This window comes from Orycteropus afer, unplaced genomic scaffold (assembly GCF_000298275.1).
Source record: "Orycteropus afer afer isolate SDZICR_OR568_19922 unplaced genomic scaffold, OryAfe1.0 scaffold00034, whole genome shotgun sequence".
Taxonomy (NCBI): Eukaryota; Metazoa; Chordata; class Mammalia; order Tubulidentata; family Orycteropodidae; genus Orycteropus; species Orycteropus afer.
Window position 1 is genome coordinate 13,790,096 of NW_006921621.1, and position 7,794 is coordinate 13,797,889.

Sequence of the window (7,794 nt, forward strand, 5' to 3'; positions counted from 1 at the left end):
GGGAGACAGCTCAGGAGAGTATGGAGGGATGATCACTGGGAAGAGGTAACTATGGGGAGGAAGTGGGAGGGGAGCTGTTGCATTGTAAACTGTGGTAAATGACATGAGACAAAGTATATGTGAACTGCTGTATGGAAAGTGAATTTGCTCTGTAAATCTTCACCCAAATCACAATAAATAAAAAAAGTTAAAAAAAAAAAAAAGAAGAAGAAGAAGTAGAAAACTGGCCCCAAAATGCAGCTCAAGACTCCAATGCAAGTTGCTGAAATATTTGGACTTTGCCTTTCATTGATTTTTACTGTTACCATTGTAATTGGACTATTGCAGATTGGTAACTTTGTTCCTTTCTGTCTTAGTTCTCTAGCACTGCTATGACAGACATACCACAAGTAGATGGCTTTAGCAAACAGGAATTTATTTTCTTACAGTTTAGAAGGTTAAAAGTCCAAATTCAGAATGCCAGCTCTAGGGGCTGGGCGAAAGTCCCTCAACCTTGTGCTTCAGCTCTGCCTCTTATTCTAGGCCAACAGGAGTTGAAGGCTTCTCATAACTCATGCAGCTGTTGGCTGCTAAGGCTGAAGAACCCAAGGTCTACAAGTAGAATGGCACAATCCCAAGATCAACAGACAACACAGCAAAACACAGATTCAAGTTCAGGAACAATCTCAAGATCTGCTGGCAAAACTGACATGAAGACTCAGCCAAACAGAAGATCCAGATGTGCCAAAAGCTATTAAATAATTAAACATCATTTAATTGTTTCAGTTATAATGAAAACAACTCTAAGTATCATAAATCCTCTTAATGAAATTGATCTAATGCAAGAGCCTGTGTCTTTAGGTAACCAACTGACGATATCAAGGAAATCACAAAATCCACCTGATATTGTTTGACCACCCTCAAAGCTTTCCCATATATACTAGAACCGGGCCACACCCCAAAGTCAGTAATTAGTTGCTCTGGCAGATTCCACCATGGAGTCAATTCCAATCTCATCATGAGGAATAACTGCATCCAGCTGCTGAGCATTCAAAACCACGACCCAGCCAAGTTGACACACAGCCTTAACTACCACACTTGCTTTAACATTTTGTTCTTTTCCAATGAACTTAAGCCCCCTTGCTTTTAATGCTAGTCATTAACTGCCTTAATACCTTTTGTGTGATTTAAAATTTTATGTTTATGTATTTTTTTGTTGTTGTTCTTAGTATTATACTCTTCGTTATTGACATGTTCCAAAACCAAAAACCAAATCCACTGCCATAGAGTCGATTCCGACTCATAGCAACCCCTATTGGGTTTCTGAGGCTGTAAATCTTTATGGAAGTAGATTGCCCCATCTTCCTTCCCCAGAGTGGCTCATGGATTTGCACTGCTGACCTTCTGGTTAGCAGCCAAGTGCCTTATCCACTATGCCACCAGATCACCTTTAACAAATGTCCACGTAGAAGTATACCATCCTATGTGTGATCAAAGAATTTCATTGAAATCCTTGATCAAAAGGAGGAAATTGAATGAGAGTCTAGAATCTGAGACACTTGGTGTATGTATAAATAGGACAGCCTGAAAGTGGAGAATTAACTCCATCTTAAATCTTGACATGAGTCTGGAATCCATGTTGAATTTTAAAGTTGCCTCTTCTAACAGCAGTTTTTCTTTAACCTCTGTGCTGACTTAACCATATGACTGAAAGGAAATGTTTTTCCTCTGTGGTCAGGCAGATTCAGGTCAGGATGCAATAGTCTATTCCCAAAGGGTCTTAAAGCCCAGCATTATTGATAAATCTTTTTTAACATTAATCAAAGCAAAGAGTTTATTCATGGCAAAACACAGTTTAAACTGGGGATAAGCAAAGTCCTCAAAGTGAATTATGCTCTATGAGGAGTTGCAAGCCTCCAAGCAATATTTATATTATTAAACCTGGAATTGATAATGTAACATTCTGGTTAACTTACTTGCTATTGTTGTTATAAAGATTAACTTACTAGTTAATGCCAACCCCCCCAAGAAAAGACATGCTTCAGAAAGCAGTTTCAATAACATGTTACCAGAAAAGTATGTTCTGCCATTGTCCTGTGACCATCTTGTAATTAACTGAAAAGCATATCTGCTTGCAATTATGTACGCTTAACCAATCACATAAATCTACATATGTTGTGTTCAGCAGTCGCTGTAAAGCCCTTGCTTTTGTTAACGCTTCTTTGACTTTTACAAATTACTAGTAAGTTAATCTTCTAACCAGAAGGCTAGCGGTTCAAACCCACCAGCCACTCCTCGGAAGGAAGATGGAGTAATCTACTTCCGTAGTGATACTGCCTCGGTAACCCAAGGAGGGGTCGCTATGAGTCGGGTCTGACTTGACGGCACATAACAACAATAGCAAGTAAGTTAACCAGAATGTTACATTATCAATTCCAGGTTTAATAATATAAATATTGCTTGGAGGCTTGCAACTCCTCATAGAGCATAATTCACTTTGTGGACTTTGCTTATCCCCAATTTAAACTGTGTTTTGCCATGAATAAACTCTTTGCTTTGATTCAACAGAGTATGTGGTGTTACTCTTTGACAAGTATAAGCCAAAACCAAACCAAAGTCACTGCCATCGAGTCGTTTCTGACTCATAGTGACCCCTCCTTGGGTTTCCGAGATGGTATCACTACAGAAGTAGATTGCCCAATCTTCCTTCTGAGGAGTGGCTGGTGGGTTTGAATTGCCAGCCTTTTGGTTAGCAGTCAAGTGCCTTAGGCACTACGCCACCAGAACTCCTATAAAATATGTCTTAAATCAATTTCTTTTGAGACATAAAAAAGCAAATTAAGAAAGCAGAATGAACCCAGCAGAAAGGTGGTGGGTGCTGTGGGAGGAATGGTTGGTGTCAGGGTTTATGTAAAGGCTGGAGGGAGGCAGCAGGTCTGGCCTCACAGGAATAGGCCTTGGGCTATTGATGGTAATTGGGGAAGATAGATGCCATCACCACATGAGATTTCCAAAGAACCAAAAACAGAAGTTGAAAAGAGACAAGGGCTTTCCCCAAAAGCCATCAGAGAGGGAAAGCCTTCCCCTAGAGCTGGCAGTCTGAATTCAGACATCTAGCTTCCTAAACTGTGAGAAAATAAACTGCTTGTTAAAGCCACCCACTTGTGGTATTTTTGCTATACAAGCACTAGATAATTAAGACAATCATCAAGGACCAAGATCAATTATCAACTCCTCTACAGTGCATTCCAATTTTCCCACATGTGTATTCTGTCTGTGTGTATATTATACCATGTTCACTTACAATCATTTTAAGATTATTCATTTACTAGTCTCTGTCCCCCATGAGTCTTGAAGTAAGCCTCATAGCTTACTCATTATCAGATCCCTGAGGAAAAGACCTGCATCTCCCAGTTATCTTATTAACCACAGCATAAAGAAATATGAAGAATATTCTGATCCCACAACATTCTGTCCTTCAAAAAAAAAAAATGTTTTTAAGCTTACTTTTTTTTAGAAATACCAGATGCATTGGTATTCTATGATTTATACATGTAAAAACAGCACATTTGCAAATGAAAGACAATCCACACAAGTTAAATAATTGGGTAGGGTGATAAGATGAGGGTGATTGCTTTTATTTTGAATATTCTAGAATGGTGTTTACAAGAAGTGTGAAGTGTAGACGTGAGAGACCCTAATTATGTATCCTAAATAATAATCTAATATTGCCTGGCTGAACCCCAGTGAGTCAGACTTTGGGACACTTGACCACTCTATCCACACTTACATAAGACTGACTTGTATAAGAAAGTCAGTAATTTTTATATTGGTATATATCTCTTTGTAGGTCAGAAACCTACTTGGGTAAATAAATGAGGCTCAGAATGGAGCTGAGAAAAAATACGAGATTGGAAGAATGATACATCCATTAACTATGAAAGTTTTCCAATGGCTTTCTCTCTGCCTTTAAAAGTGCTAACCATCTTCTCTGGCTACAATCATTTGAGCATGTACCTTTTCCAACAAACTCCTAAGTTCTTGAAAACAGGGACCCCATCCTTTTTGCTCTGCTTAACCTTCCCAGAGTGCACACCTAGCACAACATGTGGTGCCTGGTAGTCTGTCAATCATTTCTATTGAACACATGAGCATCCCAGCTGCCAAACTCTGCATCCACTTGTCCTCTGTTATGGATTGAATTGTGTCCCCCTAAAATATTTACTGAAGCTCTGGCTCCCATATCTGTGGGTGTAATTCTGTTTGAAAATAGGGTTTTTCTTTTGTTAACTTGATGAGGTGAGTTTTAAGACTTGCCTGATTTCTGAGTTATAAAAAGAGTAGAATACACACTGAGGTATTCACAGGGGGAAGAGAAAGATAACAGAGACAAATGCATCCTCAAGCCCAGTGTGATGCAATGAATGCCTTCTTGTGCCCTTTTGCCTTATTTCTTTGGAAAAAGAGCTTGGGAGATTTTTACTCTAAACCCTGAAGAGTTGTTACCTTTGCCCTAATTCTTTGGAAAAGCAACTTGGTGGACCTCCTAGAGTGCTTTCTTCCTAGAGGGTTTGTTAATTTGGCTTAAGAGAGGAGCAGGCCTCTCTGAGTAGAAAATGATACTTTTGTACAAAATCTGAGTTGATGGACAGCCCATGGATAGTAGAAGATTACTTGAACTGTTGTTGTTAGGTGTCATAGAGTCAGCTCCAACTCATAGTGGCCCTATGTACAACAGAACAAAACATTGCCTGGTCCTGCACCAGTCTCACAATCCTTGCTATACCTGAGCCCATTGTTGCAGCCACTGTGTGAATCTATCTTGTCAAGGGCTTTCCCCTTTTTCGCTGACCCTCCACTTTCCCAAGCATGATATCCTTCTCCAAGGAATGGTATCTTCTGACAACATGACCAAAGTAGGTGAGACAAAGTCTAGCCATTCTGACTTCCAAGGAGCATTCTGGTTACACTTCTTCCAGGACAGATTTGTTAGTTCTTCTGGCAGTCCATGGTACTTTCAGCATTCTTCACCAGCACCACAACTCAAAGCATCAACTCTTCTTCAGTCTTCCTTATTCATTGGCCAGCTTCCATGTTCATATGAGACTACTAAAACTACCACGGCTTGAGTTAGATGCACCTTAGTCTTCAAAGAGACATCTTGCTCCTCGTGGTTGTTGTTGTTGTTATGTGCCATCGTGTCGGCCCTGACTCATAGCGACCCCTCCTTGGGTTTCCGAGGCAGTATCACTACGGAAGTAGGATTGCCCAACCTTCCTTCCAAGGAGTCGCTGGTGGGTTTGAACCGCCAGCCTTCTGGTTAGCAGTGAAGTGCTTTAGCCACTATGCTACCAGAGCTCCTTGCTCCTCAGCACTTTAAAAATGTCTTTTGCACCAGATTTGCCAAATGCAGTACTGATTTCCTGACTGTTGCTTCCATTGGTGTTGATTGTGGAACCAAGTAATATGAAATCTTTGACAACTTCAATCTTTTCTCCATTTATCATGATGCTGCTTATTGGTTCAGTTGTGAGGATTTTCATTTTCTTTATGTTGAGGTATAATCCATACTGCAGACTGCAGTTTTTAACCTTCAACAGTAAATTCTTCAAGCATCTTCACTTTCAGCAAACAAAATTGTTTCATCTCCATATCTCAGGTTGTTAATGATTCTCTCTCCAATTGCCAAAAAGGCAAAGAGGTGGCATGTTCTGACCTCCTCTAACCCCACAAGAGGAAGACAGAATTATCATCAATAGCCCAAGGCCTATTCCTGTGAGGCCAGACTTGCTGCCTCCCTCCAGCCTTTTCATAAACCCTGACACTAACCATTCCTCCCACAGCACCCACCACCTTTCTGCTGGGTTCAATAGTTCACTGCAGTGGCCATACAGAACTCACAGATTATGGGGTTTAATAGAGAAGCACCAGGCTACAGTTCAAGTTCAGGAACAGCACTCAGTCTCTCTCAGCCCACTGTCTCTCAGCCAACAGTCTCTCAGTCTCTCTCCCAGGAGTGCATGTCTCTCTCAGCAATGTGTGTCTCTTGCATCTCTTTCCCAGCAGCACGTGTCTCTCAGGAGCATGTGTCTCTCAGCAGCACATCTTCCTCAGCCAGCAGTCAGAAAGACTTCTGCCTCTAGGAGGCCTCCTTTTGAGCCTGGCAGAGTGGCCAAACTAACCAATCATAACATCAGAATTCTAAGCACCTGAGAGAGAGCAAACTTCCCAGAACATTACTTTCTGCTACTCCCAACAGAAATATCCCAGGTAGATGATTTTAACAATCAGAAGCTACTCAGTTTCTCACAGCAAATTCCACCATAGAGTTTACAAAGACTTATGGCTAGGTAATTTACTACACTGCACCAATCCTGATACCACCATGTTCTTCTTCATATAGTCCAGCTTCTCAGATTATTTGATCAGCATACATATTGAATAAGTATGGTAAAAGGATACAACCCTGACTCACTTCCTTTCTGATTTTAAACCATGCAGTATCCCCTTGCTTTGTTTGAATGACAGCCTCCTGGTCTATGTACAGGTTCCTCATGAGCTCAATTAAGTGTTCTGGAATTCCCATTCTTCTCAATGTTTGGTATGATCCAATTTGGTATGATCCAAACAAATGAATGCTTTTGCATAATCACTAAAACACAAGTAAACATCTTTCTGGTATTCTTTGCCTTCAGCCAAGATCCATCTGACATCAGTAATGCTATCCTTCATTCCACATCCTCTTCTGAATCCAACCAGCCATTCCTCGGAAGGAAGGTTGGACAATCCTACTTCCGTAGTGATACTGCCTCGGAAACCCAAGGAGGGGTTGCTTTGAGTCGGGGCCGACTCGACGGCACATGACAACAACAACAACTTCTGAATCCAGTTTGCATTTCTGAAATTTCTCTGTATACTGTTGCAACCATTTTTGAATTATCTTCAGCAAGATTTTACTTGTGTGTGATATTAATGATATTGTTCAATAATTTCCACATTCTGTGGGATCACCTAGGGAGCTCTGGTGGTATAGTGCTCAAGGCATTTGACTGCTAACCAGAAGGCTGGTGGTTCAAACCCACCAGCCACTCCTCGGAAGGAAGATTGGGCAATCTACTTCCATAGAGATACCAGCTTGGAAACCCAAGGAGGGGTCACTATTAATTGAATCAACTCTATGGCAGTGAATTTGGTTTTTTGGTTTTTTTGGGTTTTTTGTTTTGTTTTTTTTTTTTTTTTTGCTTCAGTGAGATCACCTTTCTTTGGAATGGGTACAAATATGGATCTCTTACAGTCAGGACTGGGAAATATAAACAACTGAACTGCAGAGGTGTTGAAGCTTCCTGGTTGGCAAGAACTGGAAGAACATGTCCTTTGGGACACAGAGGCCCCTCCCAAGTCTGGTTGAAAAAAAAATAAAAAATAAAAAGGCTACAGCTGAGAAAGATGTTCGCTGAGAGCTGGACTGGCAAAGAAGCAGAGCCATATGGGAACTGAGAAGTCCTGACACTGCTGTGCAGGTCATCAGCTGGGCCAGCTAGCAGCAGAGAGGCCTGATAAGGAGAAGAGCCGAGAGAGCTGTGCTGCTTGGAAGCTATCCTGCACTGAGATGAAGGGAGGGATGTGCTCTCCACTTCAGGGGAGACTTTCAGACCTTGTTTGTGTGCTTCCTGATCCTGATCCTAAGTTGATCTTGATCCTGAATTGTGGTCTGTTCCTTCCTAATAAACCACATAACTGTGAATAAGATTTGTGAGCTCTGTGTGGCCACTGCAGTGAATTATCAAACCCAGCAGAGAAGTAGCAAATGCCATG

The 7,794-nt window shown here is 41.2% G+C and overlaps 1 protein-coding gene across 1 annotated transcript in view; it reads right to left on the reverse strand.

The window, feature by feature from the left end:
- Nucleotides 1–7,794, reverse strand: part of SPATS1 (spermatogenesis associated serine rich 1) — a 43,281-nt gene that overhangs the window by 10,614 nt on the left and 24,873 nt on the right. The window lies entirely within an intron of this gene.